Consider the following 13,802-nt stretch of genomic DNA (forward strand, 5'->3'; position numbering starts at 1 on the left):
CCAATATTGGGCCAAGGTGCTGTGCTGCTTGCGTAGGTACAAAACTTTTCAAAGCAACTGTTGTCCATGATGCAGTATTCCCGTGCTCATTATGGGACAAAATGCGCTCTACAAACATTTCCAGTTGTGACACATAGAACAATATTATGCAAAAGGCGCTGGAACATTCCTTGTAAGAAGCACTAAGGTGACTCCCAAACTTTTTTTCGTTTTTCGCTGCGGAATGTTCTGCTTCCGCGAAAGAACAACGAACGCAGGTGAGCTACAAAGCGAGGCCTCTGTTCCGCAGGGGTGACGCTGATATAAACCATTTCAATATAACTCTTAAAAATCCAACTTCCAAAATAAACTTTTAAAAATAAATTATGTAAGTATCAACGTGGTCAAAATAAACTCTGAAAAATCAACTTCGCCAAATCAACGCGTTGAAATCAATCATTCAAAATCCACCTTCTCTAATTCGTGGACAGCCGAAGCTTTCTACGTCCACGTCGGAAAATAGTACAGGTTGGGACAAAAGTTCACGGAACACGCGAGCGAGGTACTTTTTCTTCGGTGCGATACCCTGGCCAGGCCCCCATAGCTCCCCCTCTTCGCGGCTCTAAAAAAAATTTTGCACGTCATAAACACGTGGTATTACTCCGTCAGGCATCATAGTTGATACCCATTGGCCGAAGGACATTGCGCGCTCCGCTATTGGTTGGCAAAGTTTCAAAAGAGCATTCTTTCGCGGGCTGCCTGTCCGGCGGGCAGTTACGAGAAGAGAAGGGAGAGAAGTGGCAGCGGCGTCTGGCGTCTCGACGATGTCAGTTGACAGCACCGTATCATCCGCCGGAAGCTGCCGTTTACGCAATGGTCCAGGGAAAATGGCGGGCGCCCAAACCACGTGATCTCGAGGAGCCACTCACAGCGTCCCCGAGCTGCAGCGCGGGAAAAAAGCTGGGGCCCAGTGCGCATGCGCATATCGACCTCCTTTCCCAACCTCCTTCCCCTTCTCTCCTCGGGTTTTTTTGTCTCTCCTCTCGTCCCCCCTCCCCCTCCAGACTCGTCCGTTTGTCTTCGGCGCTTGTTGTCTTGCTGTAGAGCAACGATCATGCTGTCCCGAAGCAGACAATCAAAAAGCAATGGTGTATGACAAATCAACTTTATTTGTCCTCGGGAACAGCCTCGAAAAAGCTACAGTACATATCTTTTTACGTCTTGTAACAGGCTTCACTGGAGCTTTAGGTACTTCGACATCCAAGGGCCGTTCAAAAGCCAATGCTGAGCTATGTGCGTCGTTGTTGCCAATGGTTGCGGGAGAACTAAAACAAAACAAAAAATATATTGATGATCAGTAACTCTGCACGAAAATCACTGCTATGATAGGCAATCTATCTTGATTTCGTATTTGAACACCAAGGCATTTGTCACGAATGTTCGTAGATCACAGTGAATGAACGGCTGAGACGCGCATGAGGGGCAACTAGCATAACCACACATATTTTGATTAACGGCATATCAGAAACGTACAAGTTACGGCAATGCACTGCACAATGAAACGCCGCTAACGTACCGAGTGACTCGTAAATGCTGTACGTAATACACTTAGCGTGATAAACCTGCATTACTTCCTTCAGTCACAAAAAAGTAATCAAACTTGTCTTACCGTTCACCTGCAGTACGTCGGAAAGAGTGCAGACTTCCTCTCTGACGATTTCTGCGTCCTTTGGAGGTGCAGGCGGATTCCATGTCATGTTCGTCTTCCCGCTGTTGTGATGATGGGGTGGATGTGCCATTCCGTTCTCACATTAGCAGTTCGCCACAATCTAAATCTAAAGCATTCAATGCGCAAGCCCTCAAACTACCCCGTAGCGTCTGCGTGCACAACGGTTGCAGTCCAAGAGAACACGCATGGCCGGACAGACGCGATGTCTCCTCTGTCGTTCTTCTTTCTCCTCCGTTCGACTGCTTCCGTTGCTTCCGTTGAGCGGTTCGCGCGTTCGGATGCTCGCTCCTCAGTCAAATGACTCACGCCCAATCAGCGCGAAGGAAACTGACGCCAGTTTTTTAGACCAATGAGCATCCCAATATTTATACATATAATGCGCAGCCAATGAGAGATCTTCCGAGCTGGCACGCCGGTGGCGACAATATTTTCGAGGCGGTGCGTTTCGCTTTAGAGCCGGCGGCTGACCGTATGACCGCATTGTTCAAAGAGAAGTCGCAGATTTGTTAGTGTGTCAAAGTGACTCAGCGCGTGTTGTGATGTTTCCCGACACAAGTATCCTAGGTACGAACAGTCTCTCGAGTTCAGAACTGGAATGCAGTGGTGAGCTGACGCCTGAGGAACACTTGTGAGCGCCGTCGCATTTTCAAATGCAGTCACAACGGAGACAGGATTCGGTGTCCGTGCGACAAGCATTTCCCTCTTCGTTGAAACCTTCGCACTGCGACCAACGAAAGGAGATGCTCACTGTGAAATCGCACGCACTCGTGTGTGTGTGTGTGTGATGTTTTGCGAGTTCGAACTTGGTCAACGAACGCAACGATTTGGACTCTGTACGCACGGTGAATATTTGTGTCAGACAATTGAGTCAGTACGATGTTTCAAATAAATGTGTATTTTGTCCAAAATTTGCCTAGTACTTCTGGAATACGGAATAACGAGCGTCGGGTACGAAAACCAGTAAAAGTAAAAGCCGATGGTAGCCAGTACGGAGCCGAAAGCCGAGCCAAACTGAGAGACTCCTCATTGGCCGAATGGTAGGCATCATAGTTCATTTTCATTGGTTGCATGCCCAGTGTCGCCTGAATTATCTCAAACTATGGGCTCTATGGGGAGCTGTGGGAGCCTGCCCTGGCGGCCGCCGGAAGCGGGTGAGTTCACTGTTTCGTTGAGGTGGAAGGGTACGCTGTTAGCGACACACAGCGGTAGCTTCCACTTTCCAGGCACACCCAAGTGACACCGGAACTGCTACTATGTGTCGCTAACAGCGCAGCCTTCAATCCCTCCGAAACAATGCCGCTTCCGGCAGCTGCTAGGGTGTCGCGCACCGAAGAAAGAGTACGTCACTCGGATATTCCGTAAACTTTGGTCCCAACCTGCACTCTCTTCACTCTTGGAATGAGCGTTCATCTGAGAACGACAAATTTCCCTCTACCCGAAGTAGGTTGTCTGCAAATTCACCGTGACTACGTACTTCGTATATTTGTGTTTCTCCTCTAAAGGAGAACAGTAAAGAATGGGGCGGATTCGAAGCGTCAGCTAACTTGAACCCACTTGTAGCCGTCCATGCATCCACCACTTCCATTTGCCATGAATACGTAGGTAGCATATCTCTGAGTGTGGACAGAAAACAAGGAAACGGAGAAAGAAACGTACAACTCTAATCCCTTTATGCCATGAGGCCTCCCAGCGTATATACGAATGGCATTGTTCCACTATCTCAACTCAGGAATGTATGTGTTATTCTTGTACTCATATGCATCGTCCTCTAATTCTCAAACTGGATATTTTGATTTTGTCAACTATTACTGAAAGAACCATAGTTAACTATGAAACAGATGTGAATAGAGAACGTCAATATCGTGGATTTCGCTGAACAGAACATTGTGTTGCCCACAGACAAACGTACGGCAGAGTTCCTCGCCAGGCCTAGCTATGATTTATTTTGATAGCGTGTTAAGAGCGTGGATTCTTGACACATGGATTTTGACACGTGGAATTTTTAATGTTTCATTTTTAAGTGTTTATTTCAGCATACACCCGTTCAGCACACCTTTCAAAAATCCTCTCGTCGGGGTAAGATCGCATCGCAGACTGAGGGCCGTATTCCAAAAAGTTCATGCAACTTCGCCCTAAAAGGGCGCCCTGAGGGTGAACATCGCCTCAGGGGAGCGTTCCTTACTCAAACGTAGACGTGCACGGCCTCAGCCAAGTATCGTGAGCTATAATGACTGGTGTGCTTACCGGCCTATCCAATGCACGGGAACGCTTGGTCTGCGGAAATGGCACCCGGTGACTTATGATTGCTTACATCACGGTCCCTCAATACTCGTATGGAATAGACAACGTCACTTAGGGACAATTGCTCCCGCGTGAGGGGCGATCGCGTCGTTCGGGGGGAGACACCCTCGTGTAGCAGACGACGTTTCCGCAGCACTGCGTGTTTTCAGGGAAGATTTGATCAGTTATATTTTAAAGCTTGTTTCAGGTTCAGAGCAGAAACAATTCATTCTCGAGCTGGTTCATGATTTGAGTCGGGACATTTTAGTTAAGTGAACGTAAATTTACAGATGAAAGAAGGAAGTCACTGAAAAAATTACCAGCTGTAGGACTCGAACCCACATCTTCTGGATTACCAGTCCAGACCTCTACCAATTGAGCTAAGCTAACACAACTCCCCAGCAACTTCCAAGGGTGCGTCATCTGAAGGGACAAACCGAGCACTCTCTCACTCATCCCCCCTTCACTCTTACATGTTTTCTCATTCATATACAGCTGCCATCATGTAAATTTACATATTTGTTGGGTAGAGTGCTGTCTTTTTCTGACACGACAAATTTTAATTTTACTTCCATTCACGGCTCTCAATGAGAGCCTAGAAACATATTGGTGCATTTTGTTACACAATCTTGCAAAACCAGCAATATATTGTAAGGCAATGACGCTTTCTGAATTTATTGCCTGAGGGCGAAACTTTCCAAACGCGTGATTTCCTTGTAGCAGTTTGTTGTAACTTGAACAGATATAAAATTACGAGCTGATTCTATTTCAGCGCAAACAGATAACACTTTAGAAGAAGTACTTATAGAAACCCTGTATGTCAGTCTGTCCCGTCCTCAAATCTTGCGTTACGAGAGCCGGGGGGATCCACCAGCTATAAATCATATGGCCCGATCGTTTTCCGTGAAGAAATAAACCTTTAAGATAGCAATAGCTCTATAGTGCATTTTAAATATAAAACGCACGAGCATACCATAGTAATCTTTCTGACGAACACTTCAGGTATTTCTACTGGTTTTGCAATTTGGATTGACTGGCCAGTCAGTTGTAATGCGCAATGAGATTCCAACATGACTGAAGCCGGGTTGCTAAATTAACAGAATGGAACTTGCTCCTTCCTGAACTGTGGCCGGATAGTGCTTTCCAACAATAGACATTGGCTGGCAAGATTCAAATGTCAAATTCAACGGCGAAACTATCATATCGCGTTGTAGATACCCTCGGCATGTGAGTCAGACAGTCAGATCAGTTCCAGGCAGTGGCGTAGCCAGACCTCCAAGGTAGGGGGGGCTCGATACGAAAACTCGCCCCCCCCCCCGCTGATCCTGTGTCGACAACACACACATACTTGTGCGCACTGCAAACTGAGGATTAAAAAAAGGAACGCAAATAGTTCATTTAGACGTTCACTGTACGATTACATGTATAGGCTGTCATGACCAATGAGGTGGTGTCACGAGGTTGGAAGTATGTATTTTGAAAAGCTCATACTTTGAAAACCATTCAAGAGAGCTGCTTAAATAGACGCCATGAACTGCAAGAACTTTCGCGATCGTCACACTGGTCCCCCCCCCCCACACACACACATATATTATGTTATCGGATTTGCACGATTTGTGTGCGTCGGTCCGTGGCAAGTAGGGGGGGCTCGAGCCCCCCCTAGCCCCCCCGTGGCTACGCCACTGGTTCCAGGACAGTTCACTAAACAAACTATTTAAATGATGGAATGTAGTTTTATTTCGGAGGAACCATTGTTGTCATATTGTGCTCAGAAGGAAATTTTTGGGATTGCCCATAAGATACAAAACAACCAGAACAACGCGGTGGTATCCGGTAACAAATAAATAAGGACTGGAAAGAGATAATTAAGCAGGGGAAAAGGCAGAAACTTTCTTGAGTCAGCCTTTCGCTTAAAATTCAGGGTGAAACAGGTAAAAGATATTTTTAGCACTATACACGCGGCCATTAATGACTCTAGGGTATTGTGAACCAGTGAGCTATACGCCACTTTTGACGAAGAAGAAGAGCCTTGTAGTTGTAGTCCGCAGACGCATTGCAGAAACAAGGTATCACAAAAAGAAAACAAGGAGCCGATACGAGGATAAACTGCCACCTTTAGCCCGCCATGTCAGTTAGACCTGGAAGAGTTGATGCACTGAAAGAGGGTTTAGTTTGAGCTTGAATGTAAAAAGAATGGGAGTGACTGAACTCATCACCCGACGAATTCTGCTACTCACATAATGAACCCCACAGAAAGGGGAAAGAAAAATTAATAGGTAATAAACATCACCCCTCCCTTTCCCCGCTTCCGATTCAGCCGAAACTAATGGGACAACTTGCTCATTCCCTAACAGCCAGCGAGATTGAAGCACTTGAATTGTTCGCATCTCACAAATTGTCTGAATTACAACATGTTAAGCATAAGAAAGCCCAACGTGACCACATTAGTCTAACAAATATCAGCAATATTAACATATCGAGTGTATTGTCTGAATCTCCATCCGCTCCTATTGCCAACGCTAAGGATGTTGTGTTCAATCTGTCTAGCTCCACTTTAGACCAAACAGAAATCAATGTACTCTCTAAAGGATTAAGCTTCGTCCCTACCCCGCCAACAATTGATGAGTTTGATATTCTTAACGATCTACAAAATTTAGGCAGAAGAATGCACATACGAACATTCTTTCACGGTAACGAACAGATAGGTCGACCTCTTTTCAAAAAACCTTCCATTTGGACCCCGGACCCTTCCAAAACTAGCCATCAAATTGATAATTACATCAAAGCAGTCTTTAATGACATGAAACGCACACTAACGTCTTCAAGTAACAACATAAGTTGCAATTTGTCAAAATCAGATAGAATTGCATTGAAAAATCTTAAATCTCGGAATGATATGGTTATTAGGCCCGCTGACAAAGGCGGCGGCATCGTTGTTATGAATACCTCAGACTACATTAGTGAGGCTAACAAGCACCTGGTTAACCCTTCGTTTTACAGACCCCTTGATCATGACCCTACGGCATCGTTTTGTAAAATTATCAACAAAAGTATTACCGAGCTCCTTGACAAAAACCTGATTCCACGCAACATTGCAGACTTCATCAAACCAAAGAACTCCACACCTAGTTCCTTCTACCTCCTCATCAAAGTACATAAAGAGAACAACCCTGGCCGACCGATAATTTCAGGCATCAACACACCGACTGAAAACATATCCCTTCTTGTTGACCACTGCATAAAACACATTCCGTTGCTTCTTCCATCATACGTCAAGGACACCAATGATTTCCTAGTCAAAATTAACTCGTTAAACAACCAATTTATGGATTTTAGTAACATGACTCTCGTTACCATGGACGTTGCATCGCTATACACCAATATACCACATGACGAAGGTCTTGGCGCCGTGGAATCTTACCTCTCTTCCTTCCCTTCTGAGATCCTCCAAACTTCCGCCATTATTCACCTTCTTCAACTCGTTCTCCAATATAATAACTTTACTTTTAATGACAACCATTTTGTCCAAGTGCAAGGTGCAGCTATGGGATCACGTGTATCCCCGAACTATGCAAATATTTTTATGGGGCAATTCGAACAGAAAGCACTGGACTCTTTTCCGACGAAACCTCTAGTTTTTCTTAGATACATCGATGACATTTTTGTTATTTGGTCTAGCGATGAAGATTCACTGCGCTCGTTTTTTGAACATTTTAACTCGGTTCACGATACAATCAAATTCTCTTGTAACCATTCTAATACCTCGGTAAATTTCCTCGACGTTAATATATCTATACAATCTGGGAAACTTATTACCGACCTCTACAAGAAGCCAACTGATAAACGTCAATACCTACACTTCCAAAGCAATCACCCAAATTTCCAAAAAAGGAATATACCGTACGGCCAATTTACACGCCTTAAGTGCATATGCTCTAACGACAATGATTTTCTTGAACGCGCTAGAGAAATGTCAGTTGACTTCCAGAAACGCAATTATCCGCCGAAACTGATAGAGAACGCTCGATTAAAATGTAGTTTTTTGCAGAGAGATACATTGCTCTCCCATCAGCCTATAAAACAGCGCGATGATATCGCTTTCGTCACCGTCTACAACAAAACATTGAACAACGCTAGATCCATTGCACGTCATCTGAACATATTGCAGAGCGATGAAAAACTTAGATATTTTCCCAACTGCTCCAGTTGTAACTTTCCGCAGATCTCGCAGTATTCGCAACATCCTCACATCCTCCCGCTTAGTGCGACAGCAACCCGGTTGCTCTCCTTGCAATAAAACACGTTGTCAAACATGTCATTTCATAAACGCATGTACATCTATCTCTAGTAACGCTAATTCCTTCACATTCAAGATACGACACTCTTTACATTGCAATTCATTTAATTTATGCTATTTGATTATGTGCAAAAAATGCAACGTCCAATATATTGGTGAAACATCAAATTCCATGCGAGAAAGATTTTATGGCCACAAATCTGACATAATTAATAATCGCCCCACCCCTGTCTCTGTACACTTTAAAGGAGCATTAAAGTGGTATCTAACATGGCCCAAAACTGCTGTCATCTTGTAAAGCAGTATGTGAAAAGCATTCCCACAAAATATTTCTGTCCAAAGTTGTATCACCACGGTGCAATTAATTTGGAAAATCGCTGCCGCGGTGACAGGCCGGAGCGCTCCAACTGCAGACCACACCCACTCTAGTGTGACGTTCGTGGTAGAGAGCCCCTCATTCGTTCGTAGGAAAAACCGTCTGCTACGAACATTGCGAGCTTCTTCTTGTTGACTTCCATTATTTATATGATTTATATCACGTTTTCTTAAAAAAAAAAGAAGCATATACGCAGCCTGAGAAAATAAGATTACGATCACAAGAGTAATATACCCGTGGCTTCTGTGCAATCTCAGAATTCACAGCAGCCGAAAGCTAGCGATGGCGGCGGTATTGTAGCGCCACCTGTTAGCCACTGAACCAACTGCGCGGTGAAAACTGTCGGACAGGCTGCACACTGTCGAGAAGCACGGGGTTTTTGCTGTACAAACGCAGTTAATTTCGTGCTGCACCACTCGTTCTTCCCGTGGTGCCTGCGGTCCAAAAAAATCGTGGTTGTGTCGTGGACAGCCTTCGAACCCTCCGTTTCGGACATCACGAAGCCGGAGAACGCATGGCGTCTCCGAAGCGGTAGCAGACGCTCCGGCCTGGGCGATGTTGCTCACCTCGATCATGTGATCCCAAGTCCAATGAGGAGCGTCCTCACCACTTGCGTCACATAGTGACGTGTGTGGTGGCGCTCATCACGTGCCTATCGTGAAGGCGAAGGAGGGTGTTTCGCGCGCGGGAGGTTCGGGGAGCTATTGCAGGCGTCCCAATTTAGCTACGGTTGTACTAATTGTGGGAAAACTGTTTTCGGTCGCCTAACATTCCATACTGACCAAAAACAGAAACAAAGTTGTGGGCCTCTAGACTGCTCCTTTAATGCATCGGGACATGACTTTAATACTCATCTATCAATTGTACTCCTTGAATCCGGATATACAAATGACATAAAACGAAAAAATCGCGAATCCTACCTGATCTCTAAATTTTGCTCCCTTCAGCCACACGGGTTAAACATATACGCTGGCCCGTTACAGTTGTTCAACTTTTAATTATGCTTCAAGTGTGTCGTCCTTCCGTTATCCAGGAAGTGTGGTTGTTGGGGGTGGATGTGTTCGCCGGCGGGGTGGCAGCGCGGCCGGCTGGGGACCGCGGAGCGACCTTGAGCCTTCCTCGAAACTCCTTGTTACAGGGAGCATCGGAAGGGTCGCTTTGTGTTTTTCGGCTGTCCGCGCTGTGAACTTTCCCCTGTTATGTGTCTGTGACACATGACCCTAGGCTATATTTTTTGGTCTTGTCAGGTCTGCTACTTATTTTACTTATTGTTTTTTCAACTCCCTCAGCTAGATAAGTGTCTTCGGTTGTGTTTTTGCTTGTCTATTTCCCTTTCTCCCTCCCTTTCTACGGGTATATATACGTCCGGTTGTACGGCTACTCTTTAACCTGATGAAGTGCAGACTCTGCACGAAAGCCTTGTTCATCTTAATTGTAATAAAGTGTCCCTACCCGTTTTTTCATCACTCAGTGTAATCACAGTTAATTGGACTTTGGCGTTGCTTTTTACTTTGTACTATATTGGTATGAGCAGACTTCGTTTACGAAGCCGACTTTGCTTTACATCTCTCCCCACAAGTTGTAAGACATGTTGTATTGACATCATGTTGAAATATCTATCCCTGGAAAATGTTACGGCACATGGTGTTTGATAGTACACGTGTCACAGAGTGATCAACTTGTAGGGGCTCAATGTTGTGTCTCGTCAGAGATAAGATTGTTTTTCCCGCCATCGATCTTGCCTTGTGATAACTGTATGGGGGCGTGACTCCTTTGTATTTAAGTTGACGCACGAAATAAAGAGTTTTTTGGGGGTTCTGGCACGGACGCTGTGCAGTCGAAGGAATTTCTCGGGTGGATCAAGCACTCAACAAATCACCCTCGTCACAGTACATCTCCAAAAGGCTGGTAGAGAACGATGAAAGATGAAAGTTTGTTCTGAAAGAAAGTTCTGTTTGTATCTGTCCCTTCTATGTTGTTCCAGCCTCAGAACATCAGTTTATCTCTTGGTAGAGAACGTTTTCTGTTTATACCCGTAGACCAAGTCATCGCTGTTTTGTAGACAAAGGGAAAATTATCAATTTATCGTCAAGTTACGACTTCACTTCCTTGAACAACACAGCAGTCATCATGAAACGCTGCGCGCTCGAGTCAGGCGAAGTCTCCTTGATCTCTGTAGATCATTCTTACATATGAACAGAGCGCAAAGATTGCAATCAACTTCAAGCATATGTGGCGAATATCACAACGTATAACGTAATGAAGAATGTTGTTGACCAAGCCGGTCGAACTGTGTTTTTCGACTGTTCATGTGAGCCACGGGGACTTGTCAACCAGTTCATGTTATTTATGGGGCCCTGCACCTGCACCCCTCGTTGGAACATCCCCGAATGGGTCAGTGTAACCTGATACCCAAAGCAACGTCTTCCGAGAGGCGCATCGGGTCACTGTTTTTGATGCCTCTCTCTCTCTCCCTTCTTTTTGTAAATAAAATAGTCGTCTCTTTTCAAAGCTACGAAGTGGTCGTGTGTTTTCTGGTCTCTGCGAAGTTCGGGCGCCCCCGACGTTAGTTCGACGGACTTACATTTTTTATCAGAAGTGGGATAAGGACTGATTGGACTGATGAGGAGTTGAGCAGGTTTTATTTTGACTCATCTGGACTTTAGCCCGTAAGCACCGAAGGTAGACAATGCTGAGATCGCAACGAAGACGCCTCCGGGATCGAAAACTAACGGCACCGTAGGTAACGCTGAGTATAATAATGAGTATAATTTGAGCTTTAATTGTGAGACTGATATCACACGAGACTTTACGTAATACGAGTACGTAACGGGAGACGTAATACGAGTACACATCTTGAAACAAATGAGAACGAAAGTGGTTCCCCTAGCCTAAACGGGAGTTTTCTTTTTTTAATTAGATACGTCAGTAAAGAAACTGCATAGTGCACTTCAATAAGGTGACAGCTGCAATTGCGACGCATTTGAACGAGAATCGTTTGTGCACGTACACCTAGTACACTAAGATAACTGCCCAACTTTCAGTATAGGGCACATGCGACAGTTCGTCTTAGTTGTACTGCGGTATTAAACACGTTTCAATGTGTTTACTCGATCACGTGTTGCGGAGAAAACATATTACTTGAAGAGATACGCGCTCACTTGTTAGATTGCCTGTTCCTTTTATTATTATTATTTTTTTGCGACCTCTAGTGAAACATACGCACCACATCATTGGCGAGGAATGTGGTTAACATACTGATGCACGTTTTATCACAACTTTACTGCTTACTTTCAGATATTACAAGTGAATGTTATCGTGACAGCAAGGCACTTTTCCACTCGAAGGCCTATTTATTCAATCTACCATATAAAACAGCTATATGGAAGCACACAAATATTTGGAAACCTACTTTTATGTTAAAGCAGGTAATATATAACATGACAATCGCCCTTTTTATGCAGTACTCTGCTGGAATACATACGTCAGTTTGGTTTCATCAAGAGGATTGTTTTTCAGGCAAAGTGCACATTATCGCAGTGACAAGAGCAAGAATCATCGTCACGAAAGGTGAAGTGAGCCCGTCTCAGCGGGTAATGAGGTGTCTTCACATTGCACTGGAGGACTCCGCTGCAATTGAATTTGCCACACAAGCGAAGGCTGAACTGTGGTGTGCTCACTGAAGATGCATGACCACAGCATCTGTAATGAAGGATCTATGCAAGAATTTGACCCTGTGGACTAATGACCTTTCCAGACTTCTCCCCTTCGGTGTTCCCCCAAAGCGTGTTCGAGTGCGATTGCCACGAGCCAGTCCTCATTGAAGTACAATGAAACATCTGTCTAAACCATGATGAGGCTTTGACCTTGGTTTTATTACAAAGTTGAAGCACACTATCCATTCCTTCATGAGGACCAATGTAGTCTCATGCTGTAGGTCACAAAGGATGCAAATTTTGTGAAACGAAACTGACAATATTTTTCGAAGCAAATCTTACCCTGTGTAATACTCAATGGATAACGAAGAACACACAGTGAACATTTTAATACCGCAACAGTTTGTAGAATGTGCAATCGTGCTGATGACGATGGAAGCAGCCAATCGTAAACTTGTTCATAGACATTCTAGCTATTAAAGCGAGAACCTTTGATTTTTCACACCTGATGCCTGATGTCACTGCTGACCTCACTCTAGTACACGTATTAGAGCTGCTGTGAAACCTTGCCCAACACACACTGGAAGGCATTAGTTAATCAATGGCAGGAATCTGCCAATGTGTTGGTCTGTTGGCACAGTGTTAAGCCGCAGCTTCACCAGGAACATGAGCAGCCGGAAGCGAAACGTCCTTCAAGTAGGTGTCAGGACTGCAACAACGGTGGTCAGGAGCAGAAGGAAAATTGAATCTGCCACACCTGAGGAGAGTAAATGCGGGGAGAAGGCAATAGAGGGAAATTTCTTTTCTCACGCAGGGTCACGCATGCAGTAACAGCTTCGTATTTGAACCTATCACTGCAGACGAAATAATCAGTACTGTACGTGAAATGAAGTGTAATACGGCACCAGGAGTAGACGGGATGAATATTTCTCTACTCAAGAGTACCATGGACATTCTTTGTCGCACCCTCTGTGCTATCTTTTCAACCAAGCCGTAAATAGTGGGGTATTTCCTAACGCATTGAAAGTAGCTAGGGTGGTTCCTATATTTAAAGCCGACAACCCAGACGTGCTTAGTAATTATCGTCCGATTTCGGTACTCACGTCTATAAATCTAGTTTTTGAAAAGCTGATAGTGAATAGGGTCACGAAATATTTAGAAAAATTCAGCACTATTAATGAAAATCAGCATGGGTTTAGATCAGTAAAATCCACTTCAACTGCGACACTCGCAGTCAGTCTACACATTAATTCAGCCCTTAATGACAAACTACTGGTCTTAGGTATCTTTTTAGACTTGAAGAAAGCATTTGATACAGTTAATCATAATATTATTCTGGACAAATTTGAGCACTATGGATTTAGAGGGCACATTAAAGGTACTGTAAAGCAGCACCGATCAAATGTCATTTAGTGTGGCTATTCGATAGTCCAAGACACTAGGACAAAAACTGCGCAAGTTCCATTCCAACCGACGGTGCAATTA

General features: G+C 44.6%; 1 protein-coding gene across 3 annotated transcripts in view; it reads right to left on the reverse strand.

Annotated features, from left to right (window-relative positions):
* The window catches only part of LOC135396544 (E3 ubiquitin-protein ligase RNF123-like), a 502,532-nt gene that overhangs the window by 232,179 nt on the left and 256,551 nt on the right, over nucleotides 1–13,802 (reverse strand). The gene's annotated exons all lie outside the window — the stretch shown is intronic.

This window comes from Ornithodoros turicata, chromosome 6 (assembly GCF_037126465.1).
Source record: "Ornithodoros turicata isolate Travis chromosome 6, ASM3712646v1, whole genome shotgun sequence".
NCBI lineage: Eukaryota > Metazoa > Arthropoda > Arachnida > Ixodida > Argasidae > Ornithodoros > Ornithodoros turicata.